The sequence below is a fragment of the Chrysemys picta genome, chromosome 2 (genome assembly GCF_011386835.1).
Source record: "Chrysemys picta bellii isolate R12L10 chromosome 2, ASM1138683v2, whole genome shotgun sequence".
Classification (NCBI taxonomy): Eukaryota; Metazoa; Chordata; order Testudines; family Emydidae; genus Chrysemys; species Chrysemys picta.
In genome coordinates, this window is record NC_088792.1 from 272,451,064 (window position 1) to 272,476,730 (window position 25,667).

The following is a 25,667-nucleotide window of genomic DNA, read 5'->3' on the forward strand; positions in this document are numbered from 1 at the left end:
AAATTCTACAAATCGTCACAGTAATGAAAGCATTTCAACTTGAGAATGGAGTCTAATGATCAGAGCAGAGGGCTAAGAAGTATCGGTCACTGGCACATTGTATGGTTGTGATCAGAGCACTTAACTTCTGAGCTCCAGGTTCCCCAACTCAGTAAAATGGTTTCAGTCACAGGCCCATCACAGAGGTGGTGTGTGTGTGGTGTATTCAGATATGCAACTGTAATACCTTTTTGTTTTCTTTGTGCTGCACTTTTAAATAGCTAATGTCTCTGCTGTCTGGTGATACGGACAACCATTTTGTGTTCAGTTCAGTGCAGACTGTTACAGAGAAGGCACGTGCCTTGTGATCTCTCACATTTGTTCTTTTAATCTAAACTAAAAACCATTACAGCTGAAAATATGAGAGTCTACTCTTTGTATGAAGCAACATAAGACTGTGAGACTTTGTGAGCCACTTGTAAAGTATTTTGAGATCGGAGATGCAAAGTATTAGCATTATTGCTGTTATTTCTAGACAATATTCTATAATGTTGACTTTTCCCAGCATGTCTCGGATGCTTACACCACTTCTAAGCTCCGTCACATGGCCTTGTTTCTCAATCAAGAGAGAGAGATGGATATTGTGCATTCTAAAAGTAAAATAAGGTTTAAATTTGCTGTCAGAACTTTAATTAAAACACTTATAGATCAACTTTACCATGGCAAATTGTCTGTGCCACTATTACTATAGCAAGATGAATGTTAGCTGTGAAAACAGGCAAAGTGCACTCCCCTAGACTAATGTGTAATTTCATAGCCATTGATTTTTTACTTTGAAAATTCTCCCACATGCTCCTGGGAATTGGAACTTGTTACAGGTGACCTGGCAGCAGTGTTAGCAATTTTTTAAACCTTTTATGAATGTGGGAGATCAGTTCTTTGGCCCATTCAAGTTTTACCTTGGCCGTCATGACCCATAAATACTCACCTTCCTGGTTCTGAGCTAAAGGCTAATATATGAATGACTAGATTTAAGAGATAATAGTTAATTTACAGCTTTGACCTTTTGGGGTATTGGAGAACAAAAAAGCTTTTTAAAAAAAAAGACTATGGGGGCTAATTTTGCAGTCAGTCTGAGCACAAGACGTCCACAGAATTTGGGGGGATAAAAAGAGAAGGCCACGACCTCACCTGGTGTAAATCAGTTTAGATGCATTGACTCCAGTAGTGCTGTGTTGACTTACACCAGCTGAGGTGTATTCTGAGACTTCCGAACATAAAAAACTGCCATCAAATTGACAGCATATGTTCTGTAGCATGCAACTCTTACTTAGAATGGTTGCAGAGGTTAGTAAATGGACACGCTCAATGAGGAAATTAACATTTTTAACAAACTCAAAGTTAGGCTGAGCACTGCACAGTCTTTAAAGTTTTTGTCTTCACAACCTCCCTGTGATGTAAGAAAGCACTAATATCTCTATTTTACAGATGGGGTACTGAGGCATAGAGAGGCTGTGTGACATGCCCAAGGTCACACAGGAAGTCTGTGGTAGCGGAGGGAGTTGATTGGCTAGCATCCTAAGCAGTGGCCCATCCTTCTTCTCCAAGAGAGTTGACTTTGTGGCTTTCTAGTAATGGCTATGCCTGCATGACTCTCCTCACCAGTAGTAGCTCCCTCTGATCAACCACAATGGGGCAATTAGGAGGGAAACACAGGGGTCAAGAATGGCCATAAGAAAGGGAGATGAAAGAGGGAGGAAAGAATGATTTTTTAAAATATAAAAAAAATGGTGGCCCTTTTTGGAGGGGTGCTTATTGCTTCTTAATTGTACGGCACTGAGGTACCATGGTGATGGACACATGACAAGTGCCTGTCGCTGGACCTCCAGTTGTGGTCCAGCTGTAAAGTATTAAGTAGAATGGCTGTAAATTGTGATTGTGTAATTGTGTTCATGCTGTCGAGAACTGTTAAGAAAACATGTGACCAACGAGGGGGGGCATATAATATCTGACCAAGCTGCGGCTGGCATGGGACTCGAAGTGGGAAGGAGGCCTGGATTTCTGGGGGAGCAGTTTGACCTCTGGCCTAAATCAGAGCAGGGTTGCTTTATCTTACAGAAACTTACAATGGCCCCATTTAAAGTCTTTGGGCTGAATATAAGGGTGTCTGAGTGAAAATTAATAGCTTGTGATATACAGAAGGTCAGACTCGGTGATGTGATAGTCCCGTCTGGCCTTAAATTCTATGAAACTATGAAATACCGCAAGGCATGCAGGAGCAGTGTATGCTTTGGTCACGCCCCATCTACCCCTCAACATGTTCCCGCTGTTAGAGGGGCTGGAAGGGGATAGCGTAAAACCAACGACACCAGCTTTCATACCACCCAGGAATTCTTGTGTTCCAGTGGGATCTCCAGCTGGCCACATGGGCCAGCTTGAAGCTTGCCTTGTGCCCCAGAGTGGTGCAAAGAGGCCTCCCGTGGTGCGAGGCTATGTCCCTCAGTACATACCAAAGTGCCTCACTGACGAACATGCAGCACATTTTGGGCCTGAGTCTGCTCCCATATACACCAGTTTTGTATTGGTGTAATTTCAACCCCCTGATTTACACCAGCATGAGATCACAATCAGGCCCAGCAATTGTTTCCTAAGGAGCTTCTTTACTGTCCCTGATTCTGGCCCGTTGGAAGATGGCAGGAGAACCAGGTGAGAATACGGTCATCCAGAAACCCGCCACGGGTAAATCATGGTCCTTGTTATTACAGAGTATTTAGGGAATTTTTATTTATCATTTGTATTGTGCTAGTGCCTAGAAGCCCCAGTCGTGGACCACGACCCCACTGTGCTAGATGCTGTACAAACACAGAACAAAAAAAGTGGTCCTGACCCTCAAGAGCTTACAAGCGAAGTATAAGACAAGAGCGACAGGAGCATACAGACAACCTACAGAATAGTACCAGGGAACAAAGAGACAGTGTTAGTCATCATGATTGGCAGTGGCATCTGCTGAAAGGGAAATAAGTGTTGTGCTGAATGTGCCACTCATGTCACTGTCTAATCTCCTGGGTGGAACTGGCTAGAGAACTGTACATACAGATACAGGGCGCTCACTTTTTTTTTTCCTCATGATGATAAAAAGGTTCAGATCTGTCACCTGATATCCACATGTAGACAGAGTTTTGGCAGCTGCCAGAGATGGTGCATGCTGAAGTCTCAGATCTTCAGGGCAGCTGTTGTTTCTCCCTGGCTCAGGTTTGTGGCCACCGTACGTGTCCTTTGTTGTACTCCTGTGCAGTATTAAAGATGCAATATTCAGTAGGGGCTATTATTGATGCATATGATTAATTGTGTGCCTGTCCAATGACTACGATCTGATCAATCAATGTTTCCAAATACTGCAGTTTTTGAAATATTGTAATCCACTCCTACCTCTCCCCGAAATCAGATTTGTCTTTTAAAATCATGCTAATTTTCACTGTATATTTTTAAGGACAATTACCTATTCTACGTCTTATTGCTTAGCCTAAGTACACTTGATGGGGCTTGATATTGGAAAGCGTGCAAAAGTTATGTGTAAAAGTAATGCATAAAACAAGCAAGCAATAGCTACCCTCTGGGTTAATGTGCTGTAGCAGAACACAGCAATTCTGCTGAGTCCCACAAGGATTAGCCCTACAAAGTATGCAGCTAAAGATGCTCTTTGATACCATGCAGAGCAGGTTTTCCCCAGCACAGGCATGCCTTTCCAAGCCTGTAATATGATTTAACGTATTCAAATCAATAAAGCCTTTGTTGGGAAATAGAACTCTGTGTTCTTGTGGTGGTCACTCATGACCTCACCATATATATTTACCTACATGTCATGCAGTGAAAGAGAAGCAGCAGGGCCCATAACCCACAAGGCTGCACCCTATGATATTTAGGTCTGAATCCGGGTTTGGATTTCCCCTGTGTTGTCTCTGCTGGTCTATTTAAAGCCCCAGTTGAATTGCGGGATGATTGTCAAAAACATTAAGGCTGATTTACGGCCAACCCGTGGAAAATTGCGGAAAAGTAATAATGGACCTTATTATTTGCAGTAATAAAGTCCATTATTACTTTTCCATGATTTTCCGCAGTCAGCTTCCCAGGGCTGAGAGTGGGGAGTCCAGAGCTGACAATAGGGGCTCCCGCTCACAGCCCTGGGGCGGCTGTGGCTCCCGCTGTCGAAATTGCGGTGAAAGCCTAATATTGTGGAATCAACAATGTCCACAATATGGCAAGTTAAGTAGGACCTTAGTTATATTTGTATTACAATGGCGCTACAGGACCCACTCAGGAGCAGAACCATCTTATTGTGCTAGACCTTGCACAAACACATAGTAGGTGGCCGTTGCTGCCTTAAAGAGCTTACAGTCTAAGTAGGAAAGACAGACAGAGGAAAACTATTATTCCCATTCTACAAATGGAGAACTAGGACCCAAGAAAGACGAAGGCCCAGATCTTCAAAAGGTATTGATTTCAATAGGAGTGAGACACCTAAATACTTTTGAGGACCTGGGCCTAAGTGACCTGTCCAAGGTCACACAGAAAGTCTGGGACAGAGCCAGGAATTGAACCCACATATCCTGAATCCTAGGCCAGGATCCTTTAACCAGAAGATCCACCTTATTTCTTGGTCTCTAGTGGCACAGATCACCACTGGGCTTTTCCTTGGCTCTGTGAAGCCATAACACAAAGTGAGGAAGACTGCCATGTTTCGGTTCTTACAAATGTCCCATATAAGGACCCAATTCTGCACCCCCTCAGTTCCGTGGAAGTTGTGCCATAGACTTTGATGGGAGTAGGTCCGGCCTGAGGCCCAAAATGAACTCTTGGAGGTTGTAATGCTTAGACAATCACACATAAGCATTGAGTTAATGGAGGACAAAGTGGATTTGTAACGGACGCAGGGTAAACAGTTGACACCAAGTAAAACAGGGGGGCAATAAAAGGGCTAAACGGTAGCTCTTCCAGCACAGCCTCTCCTGGGTGAATGGTGAAGCAGTACCGTGCCCCAAGAGTCATTGTACCTGAAGTGGGATAGTACTTCCCAGTTCAATCACTGCACCACCAGCTACTCTCTGTGCTTGAGTGCAGGCTGTTAAAAGGGAGGGTGGCTCTTTCCCATCTCTCCTTACCACTATTAGTAGTATCCTCTCCAACATGGATATCAGCCTCCTGCTGTCTTGAACCCCATGCAACAAAAGGGCTTTAGTTGTGCCCAGCCCTTGCACTGGTGCACAAAAAAGGCGGTGCAATTTACCCTCTTTGCCTCGCACGTTGAACCCAGGCTGGGCGTGATCTTCTCTTTTTATATTTAATTTGTTCTTTACTTTGCCAGGTAATTAATTGTTAATCTCAGGTAACTGTTTATTAGCAGTGGTGTTGGGATTGGGATTGGGGTAGAGTTTTGAATGGAGCAGAACCAAATGTAATTTGCCATGCTTCTCCTGCAGACAGACCACTAGTTTTCTGCATTAGGTTTGGGGGTTTCAGTTAAATCAACATAGATTTTCCAGAGCACTCCAAATGAGCATCACTCTTACCACTTGTCTTGTCCCAGGAACTGGAAAATCTTACTCTAACAGCTACCCTGCGGGAACCTTCCCATCTGTCAGCTGACAGCAGGCATATAAATCTAAGTGCAAAAATAAATAGCTAGCTTTCATGATTCATGCACACACAAAACTCAGCCAGCAGCCTGAGGTTTTGGGTGTACATTGATGGTGGGAAGGAGTCAAATTCCGAAGTGGCATTTCTATGCTCTGAAATCATCAGCAAGATTTCTACTAAAGTTAGAACCAAGCCACCCTAGTAATAGTTCTGATAGACCGGCCTGTAATTTACCCAAGTCTTGTCTGTTTGATTTACACACAGGCCTGCATTAGTGCCTGATCCTGCACCACTGAAGTCTGTGGGAATTCTGCCATTGACTTCAATGGGACCAGGAGCACAGGCTTAAAGCAATGTACCTCCGTTCCTCCCGCAAGCTCCTGGACCCGTTGGGGGAGTGCACATCCCTTAAGATGCTGAGGCCTGAGTTGATTGGGCTTTGTCACATGGTTGAGGTCACATGATCTTTCTACAGGTTCCCTGATTGGCTGAGCCTACCCCATGCACTGAAAGGGCCAGCAGTAAACATCCTGATTTGTTTTCACAGACCTATGTGGGAAAGAGGGCGGAGGCTCCAAAATGAGGGAGTGAGGTTTTTTTTGATATTCGCCAAAGATGCTGGATGTAGTTAGCATGCTATCGGTCCTCCCTCAAAGACAGAGGATCCCCAAGGGGTAGATAGGGTGCAGGTCCTCCTGGGAGAAGACAGAATGGTGTGGACATGGATGGCGCTAGGCCTGTGAGGGCCTCTATAGGTTTAGATATATTCAGAGGTACAATGTCTGCTATCGTCGAGGAGTGTGGCCTAGGGCCTCACTTCCTTCTGTGCCACCTGCCAGGGAGCTAAGTAAATGGCATAAGGGTTTCTGCTCTGGTGTATTCTTCTCCAGAGGTCGAAAGGCTTTAAGAATTGCATCTAATGGAGAGCTCCTTTGCCTCATAAGGCTGCAGCCTTAAAAGTCGTAACAGAGCCCTTAATGCCATATCTGTTAAACTTTAGTAGGACTATTCCAAAGTGCATCCAATTGCACATGAGCATAACATTTCCCCAAACATATGACGAATAGTTGAGCCAGGTCAAAAAAACACTCTCCCCATCCCATCTAGAACCTCAACCTCCAGCCATCATCCATTTCCAGAACTGAATTTGCATCTAACTTTTTATATTCCTGGAATATTTAGATACATTTATTTTCTGTAGGAGATTTTGAGCCCAAGTGCCCATTACACCATGAAAATAGCTAATCTTGTAGTATTACTTCATGGTCAGTGAGAATGAACAGATGATGTAGCTGTATCATTTGATAATACTCTTTCCATTCCACTAGTATAGGGGTAGGCAACCTTTGGCATGTGTGCCGAAGGCGGCACACGAGCTGATTTTCAATGGCACTGCCCGGGTCCTGGCCACCGGTCCTGGGGGGGCTCTGCATTTTAGTTTAATTTTAAATGAAGCTTCTTAAACATTTTAAAAACCTTATTTACTTTACATACAACAATAGTTTAGTTATATATTATAGACTTATAGAAAGAGATCTTCTAAAAACGTTAAAATGTATGACTGGCACGTGAAACCTTAAATTAGAGTGAATAAATGAAGACTCGGCACACCACTTCTGAAAGGTTGCCAACCCTTGCACTAGTATCTCAGGAGGCTGTTAAACAACAGCTACTAAAGCTAGACATTTTTAAATCGGCAGGTCCAGATAACTTGAATCCAAGAGTTTTAAAAGAACTGGCTGAGGAGGTCACTGGATCATTAACATTGATTTTCAATAAGAACACTGGGGAAGTCCCAGAAGATTCAAAGAAGCTAATTTTGTGCCAATATTTAAACAGGGTAAATAGGGTGACCCAGGTAATTATAAACCAATAAGTCTGACATCGATCTCAGGCAAGATAATGGAGCACTTCATACAGGATTCAATAAATAAAAAAAATTAAAGAAGGATAAAATAATTAATGCCAGTCAACATGGGTTTATGGAAAATGGATCCTGTCAAACTAACTTGATATCTTTTTTGTTATGGGATTATAATTTTGGTTGATAAAGCTAATAGTATTGATGTAATATACTTAGAGGTCTGTAAGCTATTTGACTTGGTACCACATGACATTTTGACTTAAAAAAACTAGAATGACCAAATTAACATGGCACACATGACATTGATTAAAAGATGGCTAACTGATAGATCTCAAAATATAACTGTGAATGGGGAATCATCATCTAGTGGATGTGTTTCTAGTGGGGTTCCATGGGGATCACTTGAAAAACATCGCAGAAAAACATCATTGATAAAGTTTGCAGATGACACAAAAATTGGGTGAGAGGTAAATAATGGAGTGGATAGGTCACTGATACTTAGTGATCTGAATCATTTGGTAAGCTGGGCACAAGCAAACAATATGCATTTTAATATGGCTAAATGTAAATGTATACACCTAAGAACACATAGGCTATACTTACTCAATGGGGACTCTCCTGGGAAGCAGTGACGCTGAAAAAGATCTGGGGGTCATGGTGGATAACCAGCAGACCATGAGCTCCCTGTGTGACACTGTGGCCAAAAGAGCTAACGTGATCCTGAGATGCATAAACAGGAGAATCTGGAGTAGGAATAAAGAGGTTATTTTACCTCTGTATTTGGCACTGGTATGACCATTGCTGGAATAATGTGTCCAGTTCTGGTGTCCACAATTCAAGAAGGATGCTGATAAATTGGAGAGGGCTCAGAGAAGAGCCACAAGAATGATTAAAGGATTAGAAAACATGCCTAATAGTGATAGACTCAAGGAGCTCAATCTCTTTATTTTAACCAACTGAAAAATTAAGGGGTGACTTGATTGCAATCTATAAATACCTACCTGGAGAACAAATATTGATAATGGGTTCTTCAGTCTAGCAAAGAAAAGTACAAGAAGTTGAAGCTACACACATTCAGACTAGAAATATAGTGTACATTTTTCATGGGGAGTGTAATTAACCATTGGATCAACTTACTAAAGGTGCTGGTAGATTCTCTAGCACAGAATATTTTTAAATCAACATTGGATGTTTTTCTAAAAGATCTGTTCTAGGAATTATTATGGGGAAGCTCTATGGCCTTTTCTATACAGGAGGTCAGATTAAATCATAGAATCATAGACTTTAAGGTCAGAAGGGACCAATATGATCGTCTAGTCTGACCTGCACAACGCAGGCCACAGACTCTCACCTACCCACTCCTGTATCAAACCCTTAACCTATGTCTGAGCTATTAAAGTCCTCAACTTGTGGTTTATAGACTTCAAGGTGTAGAGAATTCTCCAGCAAGTGACCCGTGCCCCACGCTGCAGAGGAAGGCAAAAAAACCCCAGGGCCTTTGCCAATTGCCCTGGAGGAAAATTCCTTCCTGACCCCAAATATGGCAATCAGCTAAACCCTGAGCATGTGGGCAAGACTCACCAGCCAGACACCCAGGAAAGAATTCTCTGTAGTAACTCAGATCCCACCCCATCTAACATCCCATCACAGGCCATTGGGCATATCTACCGCTAATAGTCAACGATCAATTAATTGCCAAAATTAGCCTATCCCATCATACCATTCCCTCCATAAACTTATCAAGCTTAGTCCTGAAGCCAGATATGTCTTTTGCCCCCACTGCTCCCCTTGGAAGGCTATTCCAGAACTTCACTCCTCTGATGGTTAGAAACCTTCGTCTAATTTCAAGTCTAAACTTCGCGATGGCCAGTTTATATCCATTTGTTCTTGTGTCCACATTGGTAGTGATCTTAAATAATTCCTCTCCCTCCCTGGTATTTATTCCTCTGATATATTTATAGAGAGCAATCATATCTCCCCTCAGCCTTCTTTTGGTTAGGCTAAACAAGCCAAGCTCTTTGAGTCTTCTTTCATAAGACAGGTTTTCCATTCCTCGGATCATCCTAGTAGCCCTTTTTTGTACCTGTTCCAGTTTGAATTCATCCTTCTTAAACATGGGAGATCAGAACTGCACACAGTATTCCAGATGAGGTCTCACCAGTGCCTTGTATAAAGGTACTAACACCTCCTTATCTCTACTGGAAATACTTCACCTGATGCATCCCAAGACCGCATTAGCTTTTTTCATGGCCATATCACATTGGTGGCTCATAGTTCTCCTGTGATCAACCAATACTCTGAGGTTCTTCTCCTCCTCTGTTACTTCCAACTGATGCATCCCCAGCTTATAACAAAAATTCTTGTTATTAATCCCTAAATGCATGACCTTGCACTTTTCACTATTAAATTTCATCCTATTACTATTACTCCAGTTTTCAAGGACATCCAGATCTTCCTGTATGATATCCCAGTCCTTCTCTGTATTGGCAATACCTCCCAGCTTTGTGTCATCCGCAAACTTTATTAGCACATTCCCACTTTTTGTGCCAAGGTCAGTAATAAAAAAATTAAATAAGATTGGTCCCAAAACCGATCCCTAAGGAACTCCACTAGTAACCTCCCTCCAACCTAACAGTTCTCCTTTCAGTACGACCCGTTGTAGTCTTCCCTTTAACCAGTTCCTTATCCACCTTTCAATTTTCATACTGATCCCCATCTTTTCCAATTTAGTTAATAATTACCCATGTGGAACCATATCAAATGCCTTACTGAAACCGAGGTAAATTAGATCCACTGCAACAGAGGGTCCTGTGGCACCTTTAAGACTAACAGAAGTATTGGGAGCATAAGCTTTCGTGGGTAAGAACCTCACTTCTTCAGATGCAAGACAGTGAGGTTCTTACCCACGAAAGCTTATGCTCCCAATACTTCTGTTAGTCTTAAAGGTGCCACAGGACCCTCTGTTGCTTTTTACAGATTCAGACTAACACGGCTACCCCTCTGATAGATCCACTGCATTTCCTTTGTCTAAAAAATCTGTTACCTTCTCAAAGAAGGAGATCAGGTTGGTTTGGCCTGATCTACCTTTTGTAAAACCATGTTGTATTTTGTCCCAATTACCAGTGACCTCAATGTCCTTAACTACTTTCTCCTTCAAAAAATTTTCCAAGACCTTGCATACTACAGATGTCAAACTAACAGGCCTGTAGTTACCCGGATCACTTTTTTTTCCTTTCTTAAAAATAGGAACTATATTAGCAATTCTCCAGTCATATGGTACAACCCCTGAGTTTACAGATTCATTAAAAATTCTTGCTAATGGGCTTGCAATTTCATGTGCCAGTTCCTTTAATATTCTTGGATGAAGATTATCTGGGCCCCTCGATTTAGTCCCATTAAACTGTTCGAGTTTGGCTTCTACCTTGGATGTGGTAATATCTACCTCCATATCCTCATTCCCATTTGTCATCCTACCATTATCCCTAAGCTCCTCATTAGTCTCATTAAAGACTGAGGCAAAGTATCTGTTTAAATATTGGGCCATGCCTAGATTATCCTTAACCTCCACTCCATCCTCAGTGTTTAGCAGTCCCACCTCTTTCTTTGTTTTCTTCTTATGTACCTTAAATGATCGCAATGGTCCCTTCTGGCCTTGGAATCTATGAATCTATGACTCTAAAATCACTATTCTCACCCAGGCTGTGACTGCACACACAGATTAACCCCTTCTATGCAGAATTATCCAGTGTTCACACACAATTGCAGTTTTGCATGTACACACCTCACACAGTCAGTTGTGCCTCAAAATTGCAGAGCAGGCTTGCTCACTTTGTATATATTTTCAACTTCATCTGAAATGTTTCCATCTAGAACTGATTTTCAAAGGCGTCTTACGCTTTGAGACTCAATATGAATGTTAGGAGTAAATCCTGTTATTTCATGCCTGGGCTCAAGGCTTTGCTGAGCAGAGAAATACTGTGGCTGATTAACCTAAAGCCTGGTTCCTTTCCACATTTTCACCTGAGTCCTCTCCTTGAGCAAATACAGTCCAGCTGCCATTGTGCCTATATCAATATAGGTTAGCTTCTAGTCTATAATAAATAAGAAGTCAAGGAGAAGCAAGGAGAGGCTCTGGCTAGATTATGATAGTCTTATATTAAGCAGATAAGGCGGGTTTACTGTGACTATTACCTCTATTGGTATTTCCTTTGACTTTTGACCTTCTTTGATGCAAAGGCTCTGGTCTCCTCAAAGCCAGCTGCCTCTCTCTGAAGTGCCCATAGTGTAACGTGATACCTGAGGAAATGGTACCGAGGGTAATTAAAATGTTTGTTGACTTTGGTACGGCCCACATCAGTGAAGCTGTCCATAGGAAGCCAGTATTTACTTGTTGATTAAGTGCCGAACAATTAAGAGACTAAGGCTAACAGCTTGGTACATAAAGCCATCAGCTGTCCTAGAACTTAATGCTTCATTTCCCAGGTGTCCACTCTTTTCCCCATGGACTAAAGCAACAGTCAGTAGACCTGGGTATGCACAATTGAGGCTGACAAGGGCAGGAAATAAACATCTATATATGTATCATTTTTTTTTTATTTTGTAGAATACAGTGAGCATAGTACATCGTTCAGTGAGACTCCAGAGATAAGCTATAACAACTTTTGAGTGTTTAGAACCTTGTGGGATTGGGCCCCTTGGTATCTATCTGATGGATATTTATTTAAATCACACACACAACTACATTAAAAGAACATTAAGGCTGCAAAGTCAAAAATTAAAAGTTAGGAAATACCAGAATTAAAGTTGCCGGGGCAATCTTATTTTGGCCCTTTTATGTGAATGCATTATGATACCGCCTTTGCTGCACTGGTGCCTGGAGCCGCCCCTGATTACAGAGAAATTGAACAGCATGAAATCCTCCACACTGCTCTATGGAGCAGGCCCAGAGGCACTGGAAATCTACAATACAATTCCAGTGAAAGCATGAAGACAACCGTTGACCAATCTGAATTTGAATAGTTAACACATGGACTAATTAGAGACTGAATTATTTGTGGTATAAATGATAGCCAGGTCAAACAAGGTTATTGCAGAAATGGACTTGTCTTTGCAAAGAAGAGTAGATATTTGCAAGGCGAGTGAAAACTATACTTCCTACATGAAAGTGTTAGCAAGAAACAAATGGAATGAAGGGAATCTGATTTAAAATGCACAACCAGGCATAAAGACACAATGCAAAGGTAAATGAATGGCTTAGACCAGATGTCCTTGCAGAAAATGTGACAGCAGTCGCAACATGACACGAAGTTCTCCAGCACCGGGGGCCTGGGGTCATGCATGAAATAAAGGAAACCATTCTTCAAGTGTGTTGCTCTCTCAGCACAAGTTGCAGAAAAATACAAAGGAAAATACATGCCTGAACACATACCTGAAGGACAAAGTTATACTGTAGGAGCATAGTTCTTTGAATCTTAGTTTAGAAAGCAAGGTTCTCCAATAGATTTGTGACACTGGAAATAAATTAAAAGACATTGCAGCTGAGTGCAATGTAATTATCATCTTTAATTAGTATATCACAGTAGTGTCCAGAGGCCACAAAAAAGATCAGGCCCCAGTTATACTAGGCATTGTAAGTGACCATCCCTGCCCCAAAGAGCTTGCAGTCTAAACAGACAAGAGACGGGAAGGGAAACAGGCACAGAGAGAGGAAAGAAGAGATTTCCCCCCCCCCCAGTGTATTCTGGGAGGATTTTAATGTCTCCTTCCTCTGAAGTATCAGAGATGGCCACAGCTGGAGATGGGACACAGGATGGGGAGGGCCAGGGCTTGGAGGTGTCACTGAGTATTCTCTCTCTCGGGTGCTGCTTGTCTGGCTGGGTCTTGCTCACATGCCCAGGGTCTAACTGATCGGTATATATGGGGCTGGGAAGGAATTTTTCCCCAGGTCAGATTGGCAGTGACCTTGGGGGGGTTTCACTTTCCCCTGCAGTGTGTGGGTGTGGTTCACTTGCCAGGATTATCTGGATGTATCTCATTTAATCATTTCCTTGCCACTGCGGGGCCCTTGGGCATTGGTGAACTTTGGTCCCGCCTATTCTCTGCCAGTCGCACACAATAGTCTAGTCTCCTGGGGGCTGTAATACTTTGGTCTCGTTTTGGTTGTTGGGTTTAGCGTGCAGGTGCTGAGTGGCGCTGGTGGCCTGTGATAGACAGGAGGTCAGACTAGATGATCTGGTGGTCCTTTCTGGTCTTAAACGCTCTGACTCTATGAAGTGACTTTCCCAACGCCACATGCTGGTTATTAGCAGAGCTGGGAATAAAACCCAGATCTCCTCACTCCCAGCCCAGTGTCCTGTCCACTGAACACCCTGCCTCTTGCTCTATGCACAGCAAATGTAGTCAGAAAGACTAATCTTTGTGCATGTAGCAGGTGCAAAACAAACCCATCCAGCAGAGCCACATTGGCACTTCTCCGTAAGGACAGACACCACTCAGCTAAGCTTGAAACAGTGGAACAGGATGGCTTGTGTGCTTCCGTTGAAGACAGTCATCTAATGCAGGTAATTAAACAGGTGCATAACTTGTCTATTGGCCAGAATGCAAAAAATTGTCTGAAAGAATTTGATGAGATAGGTGTTCAAAGGACTGGGATTCACTAAGCATAAAATCTATCATATTGGTGGATTCCAGTGAGCCACAAAAATACATGCACCACATTTTAGCACAAGTGAAGGATTTATCTAGGTCCAGAAGATTCAGATCACACCATCCTGGGTACCTGCTGGGAACAGCTGAGAAGGTCATGCCTAGACTTCAAATTTCAAGAATATTTTCAGTCTCAGGTGCAAGCCAGGAGTTTGGGCCGGCCCAATTCAAGATAGAAAGGGTAACACTGTGCACCTTCAGCTCCCCTCTTTCATAGACAGAGGGGAGATTTTCAAAGGCCTATGAAAAACGAAGGACCCTTTCCTCCTTAGAAGTAGCTGCTCTAGATCAGGTCTGAGAACTGGGTCTGCTGGGCAGAAGGATGCTCTGTTTACAATCTGTGATGTACCTGTCCTGTCAAAACATAAAGGGCTTCAGTCTGCAGGGATGTCACTTTGCTCTTGTTGGTATCAAGACCGTGGGTGTTATCTGGGGTTCTCTGCTCAGTGTTCCCCACCCCCACCTCCCGGATCTCTTGTTTTGACCATGTGACCTGCTGCCTCATCCCTGTTTATCCATTCTTTGTTCTGGGTATGTACTTAGGTCCTGGGTCCTCTCCCTTATCTGAGAGGGTGGACTGTAGAGATGGGCTCTGCTCTCCAGTCCCTGGATTTAAATAGGCCGGCACCAGTCCTTTCCTCAGAGCAGCGGGCACTGTCTGAGGTTCTCTGCTCAGTATCCCTTTCTGGTTCCTCATTGCAGTACCAACTCCCATACCTGCCCCTTTCTATTTTTCCCAAAGAGTAAGTTGGTTTCCATCCTTCTTGGTCTCTCTCTCCTCCTCCTCTTCCTCAGGGTAACCCATGAGGCTTTTGTGGCTGCCTTCCCAGGTCTCTCTCTCCTACTAAAGTCAAAGAAGCTAAATTTACTACGAATATTTTTTAAAAGTTAGACACATTTGTATTGTTGTACAGCATCTCCCCCTTCCCCCACTTCTAAACCACTGGACCCTTTTCATGTGCCAGCTGCTGCCCAAATAATTCACCACTGAATTTTCACACAACAACCCTGGTTGGTCAGAGCTGGGATCAACAGGCTGTGCAAGAATGGAAGTAGGCACAGAATTACTATTGTCGAATCAATCAGCATAGCTGTTTGTTCTAAATTTGTTTAAAATGTTTCGTTTACTATTAGAAGTTGGCCAAGTGGTTTAAGTATGCACGTCTGACAGCAAGGGGGGAAGTGGGGGAATGAGATGTTCCACACAGTTGCTTGAATGTACAACACTCCAACCGTTCTCTGATCTCACCTGTGGAGAGGCATTTCGACTGAAGTCAATGCAGTTGACTGGCAGGTTAAAACCAGTTGGCGAAATGAGAATCTAATTCCTACTGTTCAACGTTCATTGGAAAGTGAGGGTCTGTATTGACCTCTGCTGAAATGAAGGGTGCAAATAGCATCCCCCTACCCCAATGAGAGCCGTTGTGAATGACTCTTTCTGTAACCTTAGTTGCCGGGTTCTTTGTTTCCAACGTAAATAATTTTGAGCAATACAACGAAAGAGGACACTGGATTTGTGTGGAACATAGGTAGCTTTGGGATTAGAATGAGCAACATCTCTCCAAAGTGAGGCCCTTTTGAGAGCTGTGTCAGTGAAGGGCAAGAAGTGTATTATTCTCAGCATCCCCTAAAGCTTCCACCGTGGGAGGGTAATGTTAGCTTGTAGCTAGGACTCCATTAGAACCTTGCCAATGGAGGCTACCTGAGGAATATGCCAGTTTTCCAGTCCCACCAAGTATGCACCAGCACCTTTCGGCTTCCTGGGTCTTGAATTAGGCCCAGGGTACTTATATGGAACCATTGTGTCTACAAGGAAACAAACTGAGATTGAATGTATTTATTTTTAAGAAGACTTTTTGCTATACATCCACCTATCAGGAATCAATACCTGCCACCCGTTGAACATTAGTGAATGAAGGTCACACAGGTTGTTTTGATCGGTGTGATTAATTGTATATGGTCAGTTCAAGTATATACTGTCACTGGCCAAAGGTGGCAATAATGCAAATTGGTCAGCTGGGAATAAACATCATTCATTCTACATGACATGAGGAATAAAGGGCTATTGATGGCTATGGATTTACAGAGCATCAAAAGGCTAACTTGGGTAAATTTTATACTGATGTAGCAATAATGGTGATCAGTTGGGGTTTAAACAGCTTCCTAGAGATATGATTAAATAATTAAGATGAACGGCAAACACATGTACCTGCTGGCTGGCTTGCAGGTACCATACATAGCACTACAGCTCAGTAATAATTGACCCAGTGAATAGCAAGGGCTGTATGCACCGCCTTTTATCATCACCTGCAATTCCTGTTGAAGCCCAGGGTAGTTATGGGGCAGAGACCATCTTTTTGTGCTGTGTTTGTACAGCACCTAGCACAATGGGGTTCTGGGGCACCTAGGTACTACCACAGTACAAATAATAATAATAAAATAAGTTTCCTTTGTAGACTGAGGGTTATATGTGGTTCTAACCTGTACTGTATTTAGTGTACAGGCATCTGTTGCTAGATTTTTCTCTTGATTAAGGCTATGTCTATACTTAAAAAATACAGCGGCCCAGCTACAGCACTACAGTGTAGACACTTACTATAGCAATGGGACAGGTCCTCCCATTGGTGTAGGTAATCTACCTCCCCGAGAGGCGGTAGCTAGGTCAATGGAAGAATTATTCCATCGATCTCATGCTGTCTACACCAGGGGTTAGGTCGTCTTAACTACATCACACAGGGGTGTGGAGTTTTCACACCCCTAAGAGACGTAGCTATGCCAATGTAACTTTTCAGCGTAGACCAGCCTTAGTACAGATAATCAAGTGAGACCTAATCTGGGCTCTTTACATCCAACTACATTTATTTTATTTTGGAATTGTGCCGTAAATACAAAGGACCTTTACCCATGGCACAAGGTGCCTAACACTTATCTAAAATAACAATCATAACCAGTCATGAATTACCACACTGAGCATAACAAAGCATGATCTCCTCACAATCTCCATCCTAATCTTCCCCCACTCATTTGTTTCTAGGGAGGAGCCTGGGAGAAGAGACCAGGACTGTAGCATGGCTAGAAGGTTGACAAATCTGAGGTCTAGAAAACCCAGGTTGGAAGCGAATTCTGAAGTGTGGGAGCTGTCACAGGGAATGCCCCTATCTATTAAGCCAGGAGAGTGTATGGGGCAGGGAGAGGGGATCAAGTGCCTTGGGTGACTGCAGCTGTCATGGTATCTATCACACAGGGAGAGAGGCAGTTTCTAGAGCAGCCGGGACCTAAACCATGTAGGACTGCAGAGACCAAACCCAACACCTTAAACTTCAAGTGAATTAAACTGTTTCACAAATATTTTTTTCCTCATTCTCCCAACCCCCCTTTTTTGGGGGGGGAAAGGGGAGACAGCCAAGGAGAAAAGGGAGAGAGTGTTTAAAAATACCTTTGGGCAGGATTCTGGGAACCTCATATCTTTACTCAAGACTTCTACTCCCTATGTTTCATCCTCTCCCATCCTGTACTACCTAATAAACAGTGTCCCATCACCCAGTTCAATGAAGACAGGACACGTGGGCACAATGAGCAAAAGCTGAGATGGAAGCTCTCCAAGGGCCTGCTCCAAAGCCCTCGGGAGTCAATGGAAATCTTCCTATTGTCATCAGATGGCTTTGGATGAGATCCTTACAGCCTGTCAAGGCTGCTTCTCCACTTTGAACTTTAGGGTACAAATGTGGGGGCCTGCATGAAAACTTCTAAGCTTAACTACCAGCTTAGATCTGGTCCACTGCCACCATCCCAAAGCTAATTCCCTTCCCTGGGTAGCCTTGAGAGACCTTCACCAATTCCCTGGTGAATACAGATCCAAACCCCTTGGATCTTAAAACAAGGAGAAATTAACCATCCCCCCTCCTTCCTCCCACCAACTCCTGGTGGATCAAGATCCATCCCCCTTGGATCTAAAAACAAGGAAAAATCAATCAGGTTCTTAAAAAGAAGGCTTTTAATTAAAGATAAAGGTAAACATCATCTCTGTAAAATCAGGATGGAAAATAACTTTACAGGGTAATCAAACTTAAAGAGCTCAGAGGACCCCCCTCTAGCCTTAGGTTCAAAGTACAGCAAACAGAGATAAACACTCTAGTAAAAGGTACATTTACAAGTTGGAAAACAAAGATAAACTAACACGCCTTGCCTGGCTGTTTACTTACAAGTTTGAAATATGAGAGACTTGTTCAGAAAGATTTGGAGAACCTGGATTGATGTCTGGTCCCTCTCAGTCCCAAGAGCGAACAACTTCCCAAACAAAGAGCACAAACAAAAGCCTTCCCCCCCACCCCCCAAGATTTGAAAGTATCTTGTCCCCTTATTGGTCCTTTGGGTCAGGTGTCAGCCAGGTTACCTGAGCTTCTTAACTCTTTACAGGTAAAAGGATTTTGGCGTCTCTGGCCAGGAGGGATTTTATAGTACTGTACACAGGAGAGCTGTTACCGTTCCCTTTATAGTTATGACAGAGCCCAACAACAAAGTCTGTAAAAGCGGGTTTAATACTCTTTGCATTTTCTGACTAGCTGAGAAGTGACTCAACAAGCAGTGCTTGAAAAGGTCTTTGGCCATATATAACCGCGTGATCTTACAACACTTTTTTTCCCTTCTACTAACAATAGGAAAAGTGCTATGTAATATAACTTTCCAATGGGATTGGCAAACTTTTTATATAATTCAGTGATGGAGTGTGTCCCCTGGTTATGATGAGGACCTGGGAATCAAAACGCCTGGGTCCCATTCCCCCACCCCACAGGGGTGTATAATAAAACAGACAGTATAACAGAGTTGGAGTTATACTGGTGTGAGAGAACAGGGCCCATGGAGTCTATTTCTGATTGCATCTGGCTTGCTGTGTGTTTGCGCAAGTCACTTAACTGCTTGGAGCCTCAATTTACCCATTTGTAAAATGGGGATAAAAGTACTTATCCTTAACAGAGTGTTTTGACAGTTTAATTAACTAATGTTTATAAAGGGCTTTGAGCACCTATGATGGAATGTGCTCTTAGAGTGGAAAAATGATTCTATTACCCTCAAAAACTGGAAGTGTTAAGAAAGCTGCACAACTTTTCATGGCCTATGGGAGGAAGGATAGCTCAGTGGTTTGAGCATTGGCCTGCTAAACCCAGGGTTGTGAGTTCAATCCTTGAGGGGGCCACTTAGGGATCTGGGGCAAAATCAGTACTTGGTCCTGCTAGTGAAGGCAGGGGGCTGGACTCGATGACCTTTCAAGGTCCCTTCCAGTTCTAGGAGGTGGGATATCTCCATTAATTTAATATGCAACTAAAGCTGCCTGAGCTTGCCTGATAGACTGACATGGGGCCTGTGTTGAGATTAGATCCTTGCTGTAGGCACAGCTCAGAAAGCTCACTTCTTTCTTCTTCATGGCAACAAATGTATATCTAAATATCCAAATGCAGCTATTGTGCAGGTGATATGTACTGAGAATGAAGTGCCTTGTGAGACAGTCTTGTTTCAATTCATATTTTATTCACTGAATATTTTCCAGCTAAAATACAAGCAACATAAGAAAGCAAGTCATGGAATAAAAGATCATTGGCTCAGTTACTTGACAAGGGAAAGGCTTGTACTAACACATCAAATAAGTGCTGAACAGTGTAGTCAGTGTTAATATGTGGCTTTGAAATCCACGATCAATTTTTGCATTCTCTATTATTTTGTTAACACGGGTCTGTCTAGGTATTTATAGCTCACTTGTCACTGCCATACCAATGTCAAGGAACTGAACAAATATTGTCAGTCAGAACTAAAACAACTTGCCCCATTTAATCTATCTACCTACCTAGATCAGCTTTAGAAATTTACCAGCTAAGGCACAAAAATGTCTCATTCCCTCCTCCCTCACGTCCTTTTTAGCCTGAGACTTGATGATGGCGAAAAAACAAATGATATTTTATTCACCCCAAGTCAGTGGCTTAGTTGAACTTTGCAAGGCTAATATAAGTATAGCTCATGCAGGCATCCTACAATATCTACTCATCATAGCAAAGATTAAAAAGAATTAGTTGCTGTCCAGTAGTTTCCTCTCCTCTCTTGGTTAGGTCATATTTCGAGGAGTTCTTTGGGGAAAGACAACTTAGAGAAGGAAAATCTCACTGGCCATGTTAAAGACCCCTCTGCTGGGGTAAGGCCTTCACTAAGAGGTAGCCAGAAAATTTTTCTTATCATGACTTTAACTAGCATCTCTAGTCTGTGAGTCACCCCACTGGCAGCAGATGACATTTTTTCTTGCTTCAGTCACATCTAAATCAGTGAAACAGGGATGAAGTCTTTCTGCAGAGAAGGAGCGTGAGGTGCTGGTTAAATCAGTCTTGTAGTTCCATATAGCTGTGGTTGTGGATTGGCAACATGCACTCTAGGAATATGCAAGGTTATGAATGCCTTTTATCTCATGTTTCATTTTGCGAGACTCCATGATGCATATGAAATGCAAACACTTTATCTCTGTAGCTTCTTACAGTAATAAATTGAGTTCCCTCCAATATTCCACTGTCATTTTATGGATTCTCTCTTTTTAGTATGGTTCATTCAGGAGTGCAAACTGAAATTATATTGGATATTAAGAGTGTTAAAAGTCAGCCACAGCTCAGGTGCGTCTTTCTGATATTTCAAAATTAAGGAGAGTGTGCCATCTAGAGGGTGAGGCATTTTGATCTATTTGGAAAGTGGTTCTCAACACTGCACATTACAAATTAGGTGAAGAGAATTAGACCAAACAAGAAAGCGGTCTGATGGTTTCTTTCTGACTGAGTCCTGGAGGAACAGTAATTTTCTTATTTAAATTGTGTGAGCTGAAATACCCAGTTTAATTAAGCTGCGTAGATCAATGGCTTTCACATTTAGTGGAGGACAAAACTTGCTAAGAGAGTGTACACATTTGGAGCAGATACAGTAGATTCAGAATATTGAGAATCATGATTATGACCTCTATGTGTTAAACCCATAAAGCCTAATCCTGTGAGGTGCTGAGTGCGGCTTGCTGTAATTAAACTATTCATCTTGAATCTCCTTGCACACACACTCACAGACAGGCACAGTTCTCACGTATTAAAAATGCTGCACAGAGAAAACAGATTCAGAGATACCAACATCCCACTGAGGGCCAGGTACAAGGTCATGAGCAACCTCAGCTCCCATTTAATTCCAATCCGGCATACTACAGTTCCATTGAGTCTCAGGCTTTTGCCCTTCAAACTCTCTTTTTTATTCTGAATACTATATGTTAACACCGGAGAAAATGTCCATTGTGCTGCCCTGGGGACCCTGGACATAGGACTTATTCGCTGCCATTTATCAGCATTGTAGTGGTGGACACACAATCAAGAGACCTAGTGTCTCGGCTTGACCTTGCTGCTTGTTAGCTGGGTGACCTGGAGCAGGTTATTACACCTAAATTTTCAAAAGTGGCCTCTAATATTTGGTGTCTCCATTTTTGGGTGACCAACTTGTGTCATCTTAGCCTTGGTGCTCAGCAGCTACTAGTACATTTGAAGTCAGCAGGAACTGTGAGTATCTGGGTAAAACAGACCCAAGCTATCTCAAACTGAGACACTCACTAGTAGCCACTTCTGCAAAATGTGGCCTTAATCTCTCAAATAAACTTTGCACTAACATTGCCTTAAGATATGTTGAGAACAGGAACTATTATAAGTCACCAACACTTACCTCTGCCTTCCATCCTTACTAGGCAACCCTCTGCTAGCTAATAGTTCTTGCAGAAGTTTAGTCGGGTGACCGTGCCAAACCTTGCTAGCAGTGGAAACTTTTCACAGAACCCAAGTCTTGCTTTGCACCCAGAATGCAGGGAATACTCTTTAGCTCCATCGAGTGCCACTACAAATTTCCTCCATTCACTGTATTCTCGCCATGTTGGACGTGAAACGAGCTTTCTATTGCTACTTTCCACAGACCATTCAAGGCACATTGATGAGGGGTTACTTCCTGCTGCTTCTCATAAGCATGCAGTTGGGAGAGGAATGCAGTCTGAGCACCTGGAGTCCCCTGAATTCTAATCCCAGGTCTAATGATGATTCTGCAGCACTGAGCAAGTCACTCAACCTCTATGTTTTGGTTTCCCCGCTTGTTAAATGGAGATGATATGTCCCTTCCTCACCAGGGCATTAGGAAATTTGTTTCAAAAAAGCTTTTCAGGGGAAAAAGCAATAAGGGCCCCATCCTTGGGGGTGAAATTTCCCCTTGAAATCATTTTCACTCTTTACTCAGCATTAGTCTTTAGTTCAGACACAAGTAAACGATACAGCGTAATTCTTCATGGCAAAACAAACACATAAAAACAAACAGTGCAGATCAGTCCAGTCCTTGGAAGGGCTGAGCACTTCAGCTCAGAGAAACTTTTCTTCCTCAGCACTTTTCTGTCTTGTGTGTATTGTGATCCAGGCGCTAGTGTATTAGGTGGTGCCTGTATTATTTTCATTAAACAGTTCCTAAAACCACCAAGCAACCTGTGCTTGCAGTCACTTGGGGGTGGAAGAGAGGGGAGACCAAAGCAGCAGATCAGTGGGTTTTTCATGACTTTGTCAGTTTTACTGTGAGGATCTTATGTGAACCACTCAGATATTAGTGTTCCATGGATGCTGGCTTGTATGCAAAAGGAAACCTGCTCTGGATACAGTTTTCAACTGCTTTCATTCTTGCTTCCATGGTTTTTTAGTCTGCTAACTTTGCAAGCTTGTGTTTGCATTCTTTAAATCTCCTAGCATAATATGGCATCTCTTTCCATACTATGGTTTCAGGCTACTGCTTGTACTATGTCACAGTCTGTGCAGTCCTAAATAGAAAATCTTCCTGCTTTCGTCTGTCACTTAGCATAGCAAGGAGTGGCATGTATACACAAGGCAAGCAGGTGTGGGCCTGACTTAAAGCAATGCCCTCCCCCCCCCCATGGATTTAGGGTAGTGCTTTGCTGCTAGAGGTGCTTTTTTGGGATGAGACATAAGCCAAGGTTCTGAACGCTTGTGGCCATTACAGATTATGGGCCACTTTTTGTAAAAGCGAAGCTGTCAGATTTGTGCCCTGGCCAGTTTCTGGCTGCACTGATGTATTGCCCATTTTCATTTGCCCTCCTACTTCAGTTAAACACCAATGAGCCAAATTCAGAAGTGAGTCTGAGGGGTAGTCTATATTAGAAACGGTGCACCAGTGCAACTATATTCATGTAAAATCAATCTAGTTAGGCCACTCCAAACAACTCATGTAGGTGTGATTAAACTGATTTAGCCCTTGCTTAAATCAATTTACTTTCATTTGGCATTTTACCAATGTAAGATAAATGGACTTAAGTGAGGATTTAACTGATTTCAGTGCAACTTTGTGAGTGGTTTGCACTGGCGTAACTAGATCTATTTTATTTCCTTTAGTGGCATTGATACAAATTTTTAATGTAGGCCAACAAAGAACTTAAACATGTGCTTCACTTTAAACATGATGCCCATAGTTCCATTGACTTCAATTTCCACTATTTTAAAGCTCACTCAATTGTAAACTACAGCCACTTGGAATCTCTTGGACTCCATGGGCCAGATGCAGAGACCAGTGGAGAGGAAGTGTGAGACAAAGGAAGTTCAAGTCTGAGCTGCTGTAAATTACAGGAAGGGCTAAATTCTGAGGTCACTTATGCAGCTGTAAACCAGGGCAGAATTGAGCTCTAAGGTAGAAGGTACAAATCACACAAGCTTGGACTCCTTTAGACTCACAGTCATGGCCTACAAATATCTACATGGTGAGGACATTTCTGTTAGTGGCTGGCGCTTTACTCTAGCAGAAAAGGGCATAACAAGATACAATGGCTAAAAGCTGGACAAATTCAGACTAGAAATAAGATGTTCATTTTTAACAGTGAGGATAAATAGCCATTGGAACAACTTACCTATGGATGGAGTGGTTTCTCCATCACTTGAAGTCTTTAACTCAAGACTGGATATTGTTCTAAAAGATACGCTATAGATCAACCAGAAGTGATGGGCTTGATGCAGAAATTATTGGGTGAGATTCCCCGACCTGTGTTATGCAGGAGGTCAGACTAGATAATCATAATGGTCCTTTCTGGCCTTAAAAAAATCACTGACCCCTGAACCATAATGGCTTATTAGAGTATAACTCACTGTCTGTGCCAACCCCCGTCACCTAGCACCAGCACATTTGGTTGACTGGGTCTAAATGTCTGTTAAGGAGCTGTACACTTGCATGATAATGGTTCAGAAGAAAGGATTGGGGCAAAAACAACTTATCAGGAAGTTGTAAGAATCGAAGTTAAACTAGACCACTCTAACATAGATCTTCTTATAATCCTTCATCTCCTTTCTACGTAAGCTACATCAGCTTCAGATCCCGTACACTAATTTACACACTAGTATGTGGGACGCTCAGAGTGTGTCCTAAAGATTCCTAACTTAAATCAACTCATACACCACTTCTGAATTTGGCTCAGTCTGCTTCCTATCCAAAGTGTTGTGTAGTGCTGATGTGTGCAGTTATACACCTGCTGCATCCTAACCTGGAAGTGACAGCACTTCATTGTGTGAAGCAATTCCTGTCTCTGTTATTAATTAGTAGTAGTACTATTTACTATTTGTATTGAGGTAGCCGCTAGAAGTCCAGCCATGGACTAGGGACCCCGTTGTGCTAGGTGCTGTACAAACACAGAACAAAAAGACAGTCCCTGCCCCCAAAAGCTTACAGTCTAAGTATAATCGTACTTTCTACAGTGTTTTGAGAGTGAAAGGGGCTATGTAAGAGAAAACTGTTATTTATTATTAATGGGCTTCTGTCACAAGAATAGGTATTTCTAAAGTTCTGAGATAAAAGAACTCTAATGATGGCTTTAAAGGGTGTTTTATTTTTTATTAATGGACTTTAATGAGACTGCGAAATAGGCTGGATTTCTCAGCCTCAGCTAATATTTTGCAGTTGTAGCCTTAAGTCTATTTTTTTCAATTGAAACTTCCAGAATGTACACTTTCTGTTCAGCTTTTGCAACTTCCTATGTGAATGAAATATCCCCTGACCAGAAAACCCTTCCACATCTCTTTCAAAAATTCACCTCAGCAAATGTAACATCCTCACCAGAAGGAAACTCAGCTCATAAAACATTCTACTGCTTTCCTTTCTGTCTGGCTTTCTTCAGGCTTCATTCATAAAAGAGAAAAAAAAGAAAAAGTGACAGTTGATTCAGAAAGTTGTAAACACTCATCCCTGGCTGAGGTGTGGATGGCTAGTGTTGCATATCTCTAAGGACAACACATGTCTGTCTTTCATACTTGACAAATCATAACGGCCACTGTTATCAGCCTACAGTAGCTTCCAAATTCCTACTTGTCACTGAAATTCTTAGAAACCATGACACTGTGAGGGGGAAAAAAAACCACCAATCATTCTTATGTGGCAAATGTTCAGGTCCAATCCTGCAAAC

General features: G+C 42.6%; 1 long non-coding RNA gene across 2 annotated transcripts in view; it reads right to left on the minus strand.

The window, feature by feature from the left end:
• Positions 1 to 2,779: 2,779 nt before the first annotated feature.
• Positions 2,780 to 25,667, minus strand: part of LOC135981824 (uncharacterized) — a 110,242-nt gene continuing 87,354 nt past the window's right edge. The window contains exon 4 of one of the 2 annotated variants that reach the window (XR_010599010.1): positions 2,780 to 3,266. This is a non-coding gene — a long non-coding RNA (uncharacterized LOC135981824). Of the gene's footprint in view, positions 3,267 to 19,719; positions 25,384 to 25,667 lie in introns of those variants that run through there. The other variant, XR_010599009.1, reaches the window with a different exon arrangement.